Source organism: Zootoca vivipara, chromosome 13 (assembly GCF_965207765.1).
Source record: "Zootoca vivipara chromosome 13, rZooViv2.hap1.1, whole genome shotgun sequence".
Classification (NCBI taxonomy): Eukaryota; Metazoa; Chordata; class Lepidosauria; order Squamata; family Lacertidae; genus Zootoca; species Zootoca vivipara.
Window position 1 is genome coordinate 9,640,959 of NC_142596.1, and position 13,689 is coordinate 9,654,647.

The 13,689-nt window shown below is 46.7% G+C and overlaps 1 protein-coding gene across 3 annotated transcripts in view; it reads right to left on the bottom strand.

The window, feature by feature from the left end:
* The window catches only part of PRMT2IP (PRMT2 interacting protein), a 45,603-nt gene extending 41,632 nt beyond the window's left edge, over positions 1–3,971 (bottom strand). For all 3 annotated transcript variants that reach the window (XM_035131372.3, XM_035131373.3, XM_088656595.1), the window contains exon 1: positions 3,369–3,971. The gene's annotated coding sequence lies outside the window, so the exon portion shown is untranslated. The remainder of the gene's footprint in view (positions 1–3,368) is intronic.
* Positions 3,972–13,689: the final 9,718 nt, after the last annotated feature.

Genomic DNA, 13,689 nt, shown 5'->3' on the forward strand with positions numbered 1-13,689 from the left:
AAACCCTCACTGTGATCAACTCCCTCCCGGAAACCTATGTCCCAACTGTGGAAGGACGTGTGGATGCAGAATTGGCCTCCACAGTCACTTACGGACTCACTGTTAAAACCGTGTTCATGGAAGACAATCTTACTTGGCTACAAGGGATCGCCAAAGAAGAAGAGATGGTGCCATTAGTGTGAATGGTGCTTCCTAGAGCACAAGGGGGAGGGGGTCCCTGACTCAGAGAGCTTACAATCCAAAATGTGACATGGGGAAAGGAATCGCAAGGATAAGGACGCATAGGTTGGGGTAAATGGGCAAAGTGTGCTGGAGAAAGGCCGTAGCTTAGCAGCACAGCACATGTCTTGGCATGCAAAAGATGGAAATCCATGGACACTGAACTGAGAATAAACCCAACTGAACTTGGCGGGGGGCCTACTTACACATGCATAGGGTCCCCCCACAATATACTCCTTCAGAGGCATTAAACACCCAACCGAAACCAGTGGCGGAATCAAAGAACCTGCAGCTTTCAAGCTGGCGGATGTGCTACAGCTCCCATCATCCCCAACCGTCAGCCATGCAGATGGGAGTTCAGCGGCATGTGGTCAGTGGACTAGGCGCAGCAGTGAGTTCCGCAGGCTTAGGTTGGAAGGTCAAACAAGACTACAGCCATGAAATGGAAGCAAACCAGCAGCCAGAAGGCCTGATCTTTATTGATGCAACAAGACTCGTAACAAGCGGGGACTAGGCGAGTCCCCTAAATCAGTGGTCCTCAACCTTAGGCCTCCAGATGTTTTTGGCCTACAACTCCCATAATCCCTAGCTAGCAGGACCAGTGGTCAGGGATGATGGGAACTGTAGTCTCAAAACATCTGGAGGCCCAAGGTTGAGGACCACTGCCCTAAATGGCCCCCTGGCACCTCCTTCCCCAGCCTGGGAAGCTTCTGCCTGGCTCAGAAAGGGAGGTGCTCACGCACAGAACTCCCTGCCTCACCCCAAATCGCCTTTGCAAGCTGGCGCCTCTGGCCCTAACTGTCCCCCTACAACAGGCATCCCCAAACTTCGGCCCTCCAGATGTTTTGGACTACAATTCCCACCTTCCCCGACCACTGGTCCTGTTAGCTAGGGATCCTGGGAGTTGTAGGCAAAAACATCTGGAGGGCCGCAGTTTGGGGATGCCTGCCCTACAAGAACAACAAATCGCTGCACATCACTGTGGGAGATGGGGTCCAGCAACATCTGGAGGGAAACACATTCTTCACCCCTGGTTTGGTGCAACTAAGAGATATCCTCTCTCTCTCACACACACCCCTTTCTTTGTCGCCGGACTGTCTTACTTCATTCTGGGCATCTGCAGAGAAAACGGAGCCAAGCCCCGTCCCTCCGTGCTTCTGCTCCAAGCATCACACCAATGGCATTTCCTAAACTCTGCCCACTGAGCGCATTTGTGTACACGAGCACTATAGTTACCGCAAACACCAGCTTTCGGAGCAGAGGCGGTGCCCACAGATACGTTGCCGCAACGCATGGCTTTTCAACCGGCGCTGACCACGTGCCTGCAAGAGCAGCAGTCTCCAGCCCCGGACATGTGTGTGCATGCAAGCACTCCTCGAAACCACACACACACAACTTAGGCAATCCATAAATGGTCACGAAGGCCCTAACCAGAGCCTCGAGGCCCTTATATTTTCACAAGCATCCAACAAGAAACAGATGATCTTGTGGGAACAAGTTGTTGGGGTTTTTGTCAAAGGAAAAATCCCACCCTTTAGCAAATGAGAGGGGGGCGAGATGGGGGGGGGGAGAAGAGGAGGAGGAGGAGTGTCAGGATAGAAAAACACAGCACACTTTTGTCAGCAGATGAAAACCAGCCCTCCTCTAGGGGGTGGGATTATATTACCTCCTTCAGCTGAAAGAGAAAGCCCACGCTTTACCTACTTCCTTAGCTCTTGTAGGCAGGCAGCAAATCTGAGAAAAACCACCTTGGGGGGTTTGGAACCCAGCATTCTAGGCATGCTACCTCCACTACCACCCCAAACCCCCCCCCCCGAACTTCAACCCCCACCCCTGTCTTCAATGAAGCCTCCACACAGCTAAAAATTGAAGCCTTAATCTTCCTAAATGCCCATGCCTTAGGGAAAACAGGACAGGACACACACAAACAGAAAAATAACAACAGAGGAACGAGTTCCTCCACTCATGTGCAGAGTGCTTTGCAACCAGCCTCTGTATTAGAAGTCTCCAAGGAAGCTTAAATGGTAGGCAACTCTCGTTTTAAACAACAATAAGAAATTTTTGTGTTTTCTTTCTTTTAAGCAGACTAGATTGCCCTGTGATTAAAAAAAATAAACCAGCACAATATCCTGCATGATTCCAATAGAACTGCTTGGGAGAGCGACAACTGGTCCCTGGCATCCAACGAACGATCCCTTCTTGGGATCGAGTCCGCAAAGCGCGTTTGGGCACCCTTCCAAACGCACCAACAGACTAAACAACGCTTGTTTGCTCTCCCCCTTCCTTCCTTCCTTCCTTCCGTCCGTCCTTCCTTTTTTTTTTAGACTCTCTGTTTATCTTGGAGGAGACTCTTCTCCGCCAGACACCAACCCAAACACCCCCCTCCCCTCCGCACAGCTAAACACCTGGGTGCTTTTGGAAATGCGCCCTCGCCGCCTCCCCAGGCCAGCAAAGTGATGCAATCGCGATGCTTATCACTCCGGGTTTTGTTCTGGCTTATTTCTGTCTACATTGGGGAGGCCAGGTTAACAAAAGGCCGTTTCAGACGGGGGCAGGCAACCCTCCCTCCCCAACACACACACACGCGTGTATACCTCCTTCCTAAACCTCCGTGTCTACTCGCGAGTAGGACCCGCTCAATTCCACGGGGCTTCTACTCCCATCCTTTGACAGGGATGCAGCCCGGGGCTACCATCCTGACACAGACTGACGTAACTTTGTGGGCGCTGCGGGGCTTACTCCCGAGTAAACATGCCTCTTAAGTTGCAGAGCAGGGAGGGCAGGCAACCCTGGTTCGGGAAATTTTTTATGTCTAACGTTTTACCATTTTTAATGTGCTGTAAGTCGCCCAGAGAGGGAAACCCAGCCAGATGGGCGGAGTATACATAAAAAAATTGTTTATTTTCTGTCTAGGGTCTATGGCGGTAAATAAATTCAATAAATAATAATATATAGCCACGATCCTCCATATATAATCGAGTTGAGATTCCTTCATTGCACGGGCTTGAGAAAGATGAGCCCGGGACCCCTTTCCAACTCTACAATTTTACGCTTCCAGCGCGCCTGCAAAGGGCTGGTTTGAGGCAGCCGCCGATTCCCCATCGCTGGAAAGCGGGCTTATATCTTGCGCGGAGAGAAACCGATCTTACCTGGAGCTGCCGGGGTCGGACTCCGTCGCTCCCCGCAGGTAAGGCTGCCCCCCAGAAGCGCATCTTAGTCCCCCGATAGGGTGGGGAATCGCTCCGGGAGCCTCGGGGCGGGAGAGCAAGTGGTAGAGGAAGACGAGATGGTTTCTCTATTTAAAAGAAAAAAGAAATAGAAAAAAGCAGCCTCGCAGGAGGTAAAAGTTGCAAACGCAGGGCGCACTCGGATCCGAGCCGGCCGAACGAACTCCGGGTGCCTAAAAGAGGCAGGCAGCAAATAGAGGATCCAGATCCGTAGCGAGCGCTGATCCGGACTGATTTCCCTTCTTCCTCCTTCTCCTTTTTTAAAAAGGGAAAACTCACATCCAAGTTGCCCAGGCCTAGAAAAACTCTGCCTGGACTTCTTTTTCCTCGCCCTCCCCCGTTGGTTCTCCACGCGGCAACCCCCCAAAAAAACCACTTTGCAGAAAGGAAGCGACGAGAGCTTGATCCGGAGCCGCTGTTGCTTCAGTCATCTGAAAGGATCTCTGTGTGCGTGTGTGTCTCTCCGGTCCCTCCCCGCCTCGCGGGAGGAGGAAGGAGCGAAGGGGAGTCCGGAGGACGAGGGTGCGCGAGGGAGAAGGGAGGAGCCGGCGAGGCTGAAATGTGATGGCAACCTTCCGCGTAATCCGGATTCGGGACGAGACGAGCCAATCGGATCCCACGCGGAGAGGTTGCATCAACAGGCGGGAAAAAAGGGCTAGAAAGTTCGCAAAGATAGAAAAGAAGCCAGTTGAGTAAGATCAAGAGCATGCGCGTGGAGCCAAGTCCTGTGCATCATCATCATCAACATATTATTATTATTATTATTATTATTATTATTATTATTATTATTATTATTATTATTACCTTTTACCCTTTTTGATTTACTTGTTGCTGTTGCTCATTCAATTCCTTTCAATAAGGAGCTCATAGAAGGGGCATGATCTAGCCCAACCCCCAGAATGCAAGAATCACAGCTCAACTCGAAGGAACATACATGGCGCCCCTCTCTTATTCTCACAACAACCCTGCCAGGTAGGCAGTTCTTGGAATGTGAGAGAAAAGGTCCAGCTGTCTGTCTCCCCACCCTTTTAGGTTTTGGAAAGCAGGAGCTAAGTCTGTGATCCTAACCAGTTGGAAGCAGTGCTACTGAATTCAGTGGGGTCTACTCTCAAGGAAGTAGGGTTCCTGTCCTGTGATATAGGTACTGGAGGTCATGGGCATAGCCGGGGGGGGGCAGTTGCTCTCCCCCCCCAAAAAAAAAATCAAGTAAATAGATAAAAATAAAAGTAGAAAATGCAGGAAGATTTTGACAGGTTTTTTTCTGAGCACTCGGAGACAAAAGAAAGTAATTTAAAACAACTGTGCTTGAGACATTTTATTCTGAATCTGCTAGACAGATGGTGACAGGTGGGTGTCCTGCCCCCCCCCAAAAAAAAATCCTGACTGTGTCTAAGCAGGTCTCCCTACTCTGAGGCTGCATCACATTCTTTTTTACAAAAAAAAAATCCAGACCAACATGGCTACCTACCTGTAACTAGTGCTGCAGTCCTTGTTAGTTCCCTCCTGTGAGTAAGCCCCACTGAACTCCAATGAGACATGCAGAGGCTTGCACTGTAACACCTCAAGTCCCAAAGCAGACCATAGAAGATCGAATCTCACCTTTATTTCCAGGTGTGCATGTGCAAGGTCACAGCTTTATATCACAGTTTGCCAGTTGGGAGTTCACAATCAACCACAGTGAAACTTTGCAAAACTAGAATGACACTGGAATTCAGTTGTTACAGCTTTAAGAACTCCTCCCCATTAAGGGGGGGTGGGAACTTAAGTAAGGCAACCCGTCTGACAATTAAAAGAACATGGGGGGGCACACTATCCCTCTTTGAAAATTTCCCCAGGGTTCCTTCCTTCTGAGAAGTCATTGCCTGTTCTACATCATCACATATTTCTAGATGATCAGCTGATTGTGTGATAAGTGTATATTTGTCCTTGCGTCTTATCTATTTATTAAAAATAGGAATATTCTGCCTTTCCATCCTAAAGGAAGAAAGCCACAGACGATAACATCTGACATCAAGACAATAAAACACGAACTATAAAAACAGAAGCCAGGAATTAACCACCCACAGCATTGCCCGTTAAATTGTTACACAAAAGGCATTTCTAAATAGCATTGTGTTTTCACGGATGCCCTAAAGCAGGCATAGGCAAACTCCGCCCTCCAGATGTTTTGAGACTACAATTCCCATCATCCCTGACCACTGGTCCTGTTAGCTAGGGATGATAGGACTCGAGTTGTAGTCCCAAAACATCTGGAAGGCCAAGTTTGCCTATGCCTGCCCTAAAGGAAGACTCTCTGCATCTCCCCAGATGGTAGAGAATTCTGCAGCCTGGGCACCACCACCAAGAAGGCCCTCAACTGCATGGCCCCCCCTGCCACACCTTGCCATGGCAGTGGAGCATGGATCTGAGCCTCCTCTGACAAGCAATGCATGACAGCAGCAGGTTCATATTGAGGGCAGAGAGGTGGTGCTTTCAATAACCACATCCAAACTCTTAGAACTTTAAGGGTCAAAATGAGTCCTTTGAATTGTCCAGGAAGTAGGGTTGCCAGACTCAATAGAGGACAGGACTTCTGTGCCTTTAATTGCCCTGCTCTCTTTTGAGTCTGGAAACCTTAAAGAGAAACCAGCAGACCCTTTGCTTGGAAATTAAACAAAGGGTCTGCTGGTTTCTCTGAGGTTTCCAAACTCAAAAGAGAGCAGGGCAATTAAAGGCACAGAAGTCCTGTCCTCTATTGAGTCTGGCAACCCTACCAGGAAGGGGAGTACTTTTTAAACCCAAGGGCCACATTGCTTTCTGGGAAACCTGCCAAGGTCCATGTGCCCATGGTGCACAGAGCCAGAAGCAAAAGTGGGTAGAGTAACAGATATGAGTTTTACTCTACAGGCACTCGGGCACCCCGCTCTGTCGCCCATCCAGGCAAGCCAGAGTCATTGTCAGAGTTCAAGGAAACCTTCCAGCCAGCCACAAGCATCCAAAGAGGGCGGGAAGTAAGGCCAATGAGGGATGTAAAGGTAAAGGTAAAGGGACCCCTGACCATTAGGTCCAGTCGTGACCGACTCTGGGGTTGCGCGCTCATCTCGCATTATTGGCCGAGGGAGCCAGCGTACAGCTTCCAGGTCATGTGGCCAGCATGACAAAGCCACTTCTGGCGAACCAGAGCAGCACACGGAAACGCCGTTTACCTTCCCGCTGTAGCAGTTCCTATTTATCTACTTGCATTTTGATGTGCTTTCGAACTGCTAGGTTGGCAGGAGCTGGGACCAAGCAACGGGAGCTCACCCCGTCACAGGGATTCGAACCACTGACCTTCTGATCAGCAAGCCCTAGGCCAGGCATCCCCAAACTGTGGCCCTCCAGATGTTTTGGCCTACAACTCCCATGATCCCTAGCTAGTGGTTGGGGAAGATGGGAATTGTAGTCCAAAACATCTGGAGGGCCGAAGTTTGGGGATGCCTGCCCTAGGCTCAGATTGAGAGTTTAAAGGCCAGACAGAGATTCCCAGAGGGCCACATTGACTTTCTGGTTTGAGGTTCTGCCTGCAGCTGCCTTTCAGAGACCGCCTCAGGTATCGTAGCCTAGGTAAAGGTAAAGGGACCCCTGACCATTAGGTCCAGTCGTGACCGACTCTGGGGCTGCGCGCTCATCTCGCATTATTGGCCGAGGGAGCCGGCGTATAGCTTCCAGGTCATGTGGCCAGCATGACAAAGCCGCTTCTGGCAAACCAGAGCAGCACATGGAAACGCCGTTTACCTTCCCGCTGTAGCGGTTCCTATTTATCTACTTGCATTTTGACGTGCTTTCGAACTGCTAGGTTGGCAGGAGCTGGGACCAAGCAACGGGAGCTCACCCCGTCACAGGGATTCGAACCGCCGACCTTCTGATCAGCAAGCCCTAGGCTCAGTGGTTTAACCACAGCGCCACCTGAGACCGCCTCAGGTATCGTAGCCTAATCCTCCATAAATCTGCCTAATCTCCTTTTAAAGCTGCTCAAATTGGTGGCCATCATTGCATCCCTTTGGAGAGAATTCAATATTCTGCAGTGCACCATCGTGTTGTCTTCACTGAGAGACCCTTGGGTCTAATATTACACAAGGGAAGGACAAAAACTTCCCTCTATGCCCTTTCTCCACCCCACACACGATTGATTGATTGATTGATTGATTGATTGATTAATTGATTGATTTGATCCTAGTTATGAATCATTTTCCACAGAATAATCTGAAGGGATTCACAGTAAAAACATCAGCAGTTAGAAACAGCTCTATACATATATGCAAACTATTAAAACAATTTCATATGTGAAAACGGTTGCAAATCCAATAAAGACTGCTATCTTAAAAGCCCCAAACTCTGTGACCTTTCGTCATTGCAGGAGTTGCTCCAGGTCCTCGGTCATGTCCATTGTCCTTTTCTGCACAACTCTTTCCTTGTGTCCTTTAGGAAATTTCCAAGAAGCCAACTTTAAATAAGGAAGGGAGACCCACAAAGGCACAGTCATTCTCCATCATGATTGCCAAATAGCCAGAAAAAGAGGAAGAGGAAGAGTCAGTCTGAATCTGTAGATTTCAACAGAGGGGTGATCTCAAGGCTGGTGTCAGAAGCTTTAGGGAAGCTTTAAATGTTTAATAGACTATTGTATTTTAATATTCTGTTGGAAGCCACCCAGAGTAGCTGAGGAAAGCCAGCCAGATGGGCAGGGTATAAATAATTTATTATTATTATTATTATTATTATTATTATTATTATTATTATTTAAAATATTTTATTGGTTTTCTAATGTTACAAAAAGAGATAACAAAAACACAGAAAAAAGAATACAAAAAGGGGGGGGAAGAATAATTCAAAACTTGAAGAAAGAAAGAAAAAGACAAAGAATAATACACATCAAAATCTCGTTTGGGGATCCTTATTCATATACCTTAACAATAATACCCCTTAACCAAATTTGCTCCCCTATGAATTCTTGACCCTATTTGACCCTCCTTCCCCCCCATCCACATTTCTATTTATAGCTAACATTGGCACTCTCTAATTCATTCCTCTATTCTTGATTCTAATCCGCTTATTACATTACTATTCCAATTCTATTTTACATACAAATATAAAATAATTAAAAAACTACTTAGAATCTGGAATCTATAATCACTATTTAACATATAATCATTTCTCTCCTTATATTTAACTTCTCGCCTCTTCAGCCTCTTATACTTCCCCCTCCCTTGTATTTATTATTATTATTATTATTATTATTATTATTATTATTATTATTATTATTATTTCCTTGCCAGGGCCCCAATATCCTGCAGGGCCGACTGCTCATGCTTGCCTGAGGCCTCCTTTACTTTATTTTTATTTTATTTTATTTTTACCCCCAGCCTGGTGCTTCAAACATAGGCAGGCAACTAGACCTATGCACCTTGACTTCCAGGGCATTGTGGGAAATTGAAAAGGTTGGCCAAAACCTCCTCCCCAGTTCTGCCATCACAACCTGGGAAGTCCATCAGGGCCCATGGATAGAGGAGGGAGCTCACCGGAGGACATACTGCCAGGGCCCCCTGAAACCAGGGCTGGCATAACACTGGCTGGTGAAGCTCATCGTGACATTGAGATAAGATAGCCCACTTGAGCCTTTGAGAAGGGTTGTTTCTCAGTGGTTAGAGCACCTGGCTTGAATGCAGAAGGTCGCAGGTTGAGTCCCTAGCATCTCCAGCCTAGCAAAAATACTTGAGGAAGGTGCAACTGGGGATCAAGTGTAGCCTGGGGAGCCTCACCTGGGCCTGAGGTTCCCCACTCCTGGATTCCAGACTTTATCAGAGAGAAGGAGAGGGAGGGAGGGAGAGACTGACTCATCTTTCCACCAGATGCCCTTTGAAAGAAAATTCAGCCAGCCAAACTGTAGAAGAAGGCATTTCCCCTCCTCTCCTGCTGTTCTTCCTTCCTTCCTTCCTTCCTTCCTTCCTTCCTTCCTTCCTTCCTTCCTTCCTTCCTTCCTTCCTTCCCTCCCTCCCTCCCTCCCTCCCCTTGCCAACCTTTGACAACAAGGGAGACTTCAGCAAATGATGCAATAACCTTCTGGCTTTTGATGAGCTGCCAGCTCGGAGTGGAAAGTTTCACCTAACAAGACCCATGGGTAGGGAAAGAGTGAAAGCCTGAACAGAAGCAAGCAAAACACCTCCACAAAGCCTAGAGAGAGAGGCTGACCAGATATCTAGGTTATTATGCCTTGCCTGGAGAAGGGAACCATCAACAGCTCTTCTCTAAGAGCTGTTTGACAGTGGAACAGTCTCTCCCAGGAGGTTGTGGACTCTCCTTTCTTGGAGGTTTTTAAGTAGAGGTTGGATGGCCATCTGTCATGGATGCTTTAGTTGAGATTCCTGCATTGGAGGGGGTTGGACTAGATGATCCTCAGGTGCCTGCCAACTCTACAATTCTACAATTCTCCTTCAGGAGCATTTCCCTAGCAGCCCAACCCTAGGCTATTGCCTACCAGATCCTGTTGAAATCCACTGGCTCAGTCTGACTCCTGACTCCATTTGCAGTGATGGGCTGAAAGGGCATCCCTGCTAGAGAAGAGCTGAGCCCTGCAGATGCTGGACTCCAACTCCCATCAGTCCAAGCCAGTGTTGCAAACGGTTAGGATGATGGACATTGTAGTCCACCAGTATCTGGAAGGCCACAGGTTCTCTTGTCTTGCTCTGCAATGAATACTAGCACTGGCTCTCCAGGGTTTCATGGAAAGGTCTTCCTCAGCCATACCTGGAGATGCCAGGGGTTGGACCTGGAACATTTCCCCCTCAAAGTATATTATCTACTACTGATCTATGGCCCTTTTGCTGAAACATTTTCCTTTCCTCTCTGAAGGAAGCTAACCTGAAAGGAAGCGACCGTCCCAAGGTCACCCAGTGAGCTTCATGCGTAAACAGATTACGCTTAACTAGAAGGTCAGCAAGGCTTTTTGTCAATAGCAACTATAACTGCAAGTTGAGACCAAATGAGCTCTGCTAGAGCCTGCCTTGCTCCAGCTGCTCAAAGTTGTTTCTCAGCCTTAACATCCCTCACCTATAAAAATACAAGTGCTAATTAAATGTATTAGATATGTATCCTACCTTTCGAAGAAGGCAGCTCACATGATTCCATTGCCCATCAACCCTGGGAGGTAACCATCATTGTATAATGTATGGAATAGTTATAAAGATCTATTAGAGCCAAAAACACCAGCAGAAGCTAAGATGCAGAAAAGATTGAATATGTCAACAAAATGGTTGAAATACAGTGATATTTTGGTGGAAGAAGGAGATCAGATTAAGTTAAAACCGTACGAGGTGTTGAAGAGTAAGATAAATGACTGGTTTCAATATCATCAAATTAATGAAATGTATAAAAAGGATAAAAAAGTTGGTTTTCAAATGCAAAAAGTCTAAATTGGAAATAGAATTGTTAGATTCAAAGAGTAAGAATTTATCAAAAATGTATAATTTATTGTTGGAATGGCATACGAAAGATGAGCAAACAAAATGTGTCATGATAAAATGGGCAAATGATGTAGGATATCATATCATGGTGGAAGATTGGGAAAGGTTATGGAAGCAGAATATGAAGTTTACCACATGTACAGTTTTAAAAGAAAATTTAATGAAACTGATGTATAGATGGTATATGACTCCGGTAAAGTTAGCAAAGATTTATCATAAACAAGACAATAAATGTTGGAAATGTAAAAAAACAAGAAGGAACTTTCTTCCACATGTGGTGGACTTCTGGGAAAAGATTTATAACGAATTGAAAAAAGTGTTGAAAAACACCTTTGTTAAAAAAACAGAGGCCTTCTTACTTGGGATAACGGGAGAGGGTATACCTAGAAAGGATGTTACCTTCTTTTTGTATGCCACAACAGCAGCAAGAATTCTACTTGCAAAGAATTGGAAGAATGAAGAAATACCAACATCTTCCGGTTGGAAAAGCTGCATTCATTGAATGATGGTCTTCCATGCAACTATTAAAAGCAAAGCCCCAAGGCCTTGGGGAGGGAGGGACAAAGAGGTCACTTGCTTGTATTTCCTACCTTGTTTTGCATGCAAAGGTCTTCTCCAAAAACTAGCCAAACGACCTCATTTTGTATGAAAATAGAATCATTGTTTCAAAATATGCATTAGCAGCTAAGGGATGTCAAGTGATTTCTCTTTACTGAATACCTCTCCATTATTGACACAATTGCTCACTTCCAGAAAACGCTTGCCCATTGTTAACCAATGCTTGCAAAGCATAAGCCAATCAATTGTCCCCTAAAGGGGAAGAGCAAAGCATAAGCCAAGTAAAGAATTTTGGAGCACACATACCTGCAGAATAAATGAAATAATAAAAACCTGAGCTGCAATGTAGTTATAGCAGAATAAACAAGAGACAAGTGAATTATGGCGATGCTTGATTTAAATCTGGGATAGGGAGCCTGTGGCCCTCTGAATGTTGTTGGACTAGGTCTCCCTTCATTCCTGATTATTTGTCAGTCCAGCTACGGCTAATGGGAGTTGGGTAAGTGGACTAGTGGGTGCATTTAAACCAGGGTTGCGATACTAGGGAGTGCCCTCTGGAAAGTATTTCAAATGATAACAGAATAAGGTTCTCTTAACAATTCCAAGCACCCTTACCTAACTATAGTTCCCAGGATTCCAGAAACACATAAGGGGAGCCTGCTGAATCAGGCCCATGGCCCATCTAGTCCAGCATCCTGTTCTCACAGTGACAAAAAACAGATTCCTGTGAGAAACCAGGGAAAGCAGGATTTGAGCATGAGAGCCCTCTCCCCCTTCAGCAACTGGTATTCACAAGCATTGCAGCTTCCAACTTTGGTGGCATAGCATAGCCATCGGTAGTCATCCATGTTGCACAATTGGAGGAAGGAACCATCTCTGTGTCCATGGTAAGCCCTTAACTATAGTTTAGGGTGACAGTACAGTGCTACCTTGGTGCCTTGGTACTCAAACGACTTGGAACCCAAACACTGCAAACCCGGAAGTAAATGTTCTGGCTTGCAAACTTTTTTTAGAAGCCAAACGTGCTCCGTTTTGAGTGCCAAACTTCTGTTTTGAGTGTTACACTGAGGTCTGTCTGTTTTTGCTATTTATTTTGCATTTTTGTTTTTGAGGCTTTTTTGTTTTTTTTTTTTGTTTCGTTTTTCTGACTGTGTGGAACCCAGTTCAGCTACTGATTGATTGTGTGACTGCAGTACGTTGTTTATTGCTTTCATTTTATGGATCAATGGTCTCGTTAGATAGTAAAATTAAGGTTAAATTAAGGTTACCAGACATCCCCGTTTCCCAGGGACACCCCCTGGATATACAAATCAGTCCCCATACAAAATCCATTGAAGTTGAAATATGTCCCTGGATTCATTGGGGGGAAAATCTGGTAACCTTATGATAAATTGCTGTTTTAGGGGTTGTTTTTAAAAGTCTGGAACAGATTAAACCATTTTGCATTACTTTCTATGGGAAAGCACGCCTTGGTTTTGGAACGGACTTTTGCAATTGTGCCTTGACACAGAGATTGTGGGGAAGGTTTTCCAGCCAGAAAGCCACATTCCCTCATGGGAAACCTTCCAGGGCAGTGGTGGACAGGGCCAAATGCAAAAGCAGTCAGAGCAATACGGCGATTGTGTGTATGCAAAAGTCAGAAGCTCCCACATCTTCTCCATCCTTCATTCAGGAGAGCAAGAGGCATTCCTTATGTCATGAACCGGTTGGATGCAGAGGAGCAATGGGGGGCACCAGTTGTGGAACACCCAGGGAATGAGGCTCCATGTCAGGGGATTGATGGTGGGATGACAAGGAGTGGTCAGAGGGAGAAGAGGGAGCAGACTGGGAGGAGGAGGCATCGGAAGCTGAAGAGGTAACAGGGCTTAGTGAGCACGGAGAGTCTGTGTCGGAGAGAAGTTTTGATCAGAAGCTGAAGCAGACGAGTAGGATGATGGAGACCAAGTGGCATAGGGGTCTCCGCCTCCTGCTATGACAAGCTCCCCATTTCCCTTGTCTCCCAGAGCCAGAAGAGGTATGAAGAGTGAGGAGCAAAGACAGACAAGACAAAGGAGCCTCAGACTGCTTGGGAAGGAGTTGAGGCAGGAGGAGACATAAGGAGCTGTGGGAAAGCGGGGACCTTCAGTCCTCACAACTACATCATTGGGGCAAGATCTACCGGGAAAGGTTGCTGTGCTCACTAGGCTCCTGAGCTGTTTTGTTTCTTTGAG